The sequence below is a fragment of the Empidonax traillii genome, unplaced genomic scaffold (genome assembly GCF_003031625.1).
Source record: "Empidonax traillii isolate 1590-97213 ecotype Southwest subspecies unplaced genomic scaffold, ASM303162v1 scaffold355:size2308892, whole genome shotgun sequence".
In the NCBI taxonomy this organism is placed as follows: Eukaryota; Metazoa; Chordata; class Aves; order Passeriformes; family Tyrannidae; genus Empidonax; species Empidonax traillii.
In genome coordinates, this window is record NW_020955548.1 from 1,000,032 (window position 1) to 1,001,853 (window position 1,822).

A 1,822-nucleotide genomic window follows, 5' to 3' on the forward strand; every position below is an offset into this window, starting at 1 on the left:
AGGCAATCCATCTACGTCCTGAGGACCTCGCTGCCACCGTCCAAGCTCGCTTGGCCCCGGCAGATGAACCTCAGGATTAAAGGGTGGGCTCAGTTCCGCGCACACTGTGTCTCACCTAAAAAATCCAATGCGCAGGCTGGAAGGTGTAAAGACCTTCCCTGGTTCTTCGTTCGCGAAGACTGGCCATTACTTACTAACAGCAGGATATTTTGATTCATTGTTCACATTCAATATTCACATAATAAACACTTCAGATTTGAGTCTGAGTTATTGAAGAAGGGTATTTTGTTCAACATAACCATTGTACAAATGATACTCTGAGCCAGACACTAGATCAGAAAGGTCTTCAGACTCCCACATGAGATCTCCATACGAATTTCACTTGTTGGCCTGCCTAAGCATGGAAATCCTAATTGGAAAAATATTCCTAAAACAACAGAACTAGGCATGATAAGGGATCAGAATTATTTTTTTAATGATACTTTATCAAGCAGACAAGAAAAAGTTAAAAGGAAGGAGAATGGATAACATGGAGTTTGCTTTGGCTCTTCAGAGTCATGAATGTGTTTTGCACCTGGGAAATAATACAGCCAGGGAGAAAGAGTGCTCATGACTTCACCAGTGAGAACAAGTCATTACATGAAGAGTTAATAAGCCCATATTTAGAAAATTAGGGAAACAGGACCTTAAAGAAGCACTCCAAGGCCTTACATGCAAAGCCATTTCTGCTAATCAAAAAGGCATTGCAAACTTGGTTGACATTTGCTTTAATGAAAGGCTTTCATTTTTGTCCAGGTCCTCCACAGAGTTCAAAACTGTGTAGCTGAACTCCAAATTGTCTAGTATTTTGTGCTGAAGAATAGAACTCTTTTTGTCAACAGAGAAATCAGTGTATTGTGCATTCCCACTGAACAGACTCTCTCCAACCAGCAAGTGACCTCTCGCTTATATTCACAGACTTGAAGACCTAACTTAGTTAATGAAGAAAAAAAGGAAATGAGTTTTGCTATAGAATTACTACATCAGATTTAGGATTCTTTGTACAAACTTACTGAACCAGATCAGTAAGTTCCTTTATACATTCATTTCAAATTGTCCCCCATTTTCTAAATACACAAACATTGCTCTACATATTTTGGAGGAACCTGTTTTTTGGCATCTTAACATATTGTCATCCAAGTAGTAGCTTTTGCATACACATGTACAGTATTCCAGAAAGAGGCAGTCACTTAGTCTCCTTTTATATTCTAAAAGCTAAGTTACATAGCAGAATATGACATCAAAACTGGTATATCTGTTAAAATTATTATCTGCCATGGTCCTTAAAAAATGGAGTTAGTATAACTTAGACCAGAATTCAGTCACTAAGGAGAGAAAATAGGGAATATTTACTATCAGAGGTAGTGTTTTCTTAAAATTTTCAAAATTTTCATAGTAATATTTTGTGAAGCCACATCTAGATTAAAGGAAACAGTGTTGTCGTCTCCAGTCTGAGATTTGAGGGGAAACAGGCCTTACTGTGGCAGAAAAGGCAGAGCATTCCTGAAATACCAGAGATCACTTCATTGGCCATCAGAAAATATCACTGAAAAAGTACTGGATTTATGGATTAAACCCTGAAGAAGAGTTGACATGCCTGAGATATTCCCTGCCCTGCCTAGAGGGTGAATTGTGACAGTACCCAACAGCATCCTAAACAAGAGCTGGTTAAAGAGAGGGTAAGTATGTCAGGACAAATTAATTCTTATATTTTATTCTGAAAAAACTTTTATTTTCATTCTTTGAGAATGGATTGGGTAGGGGAAAAAAGATGTTTAAATGA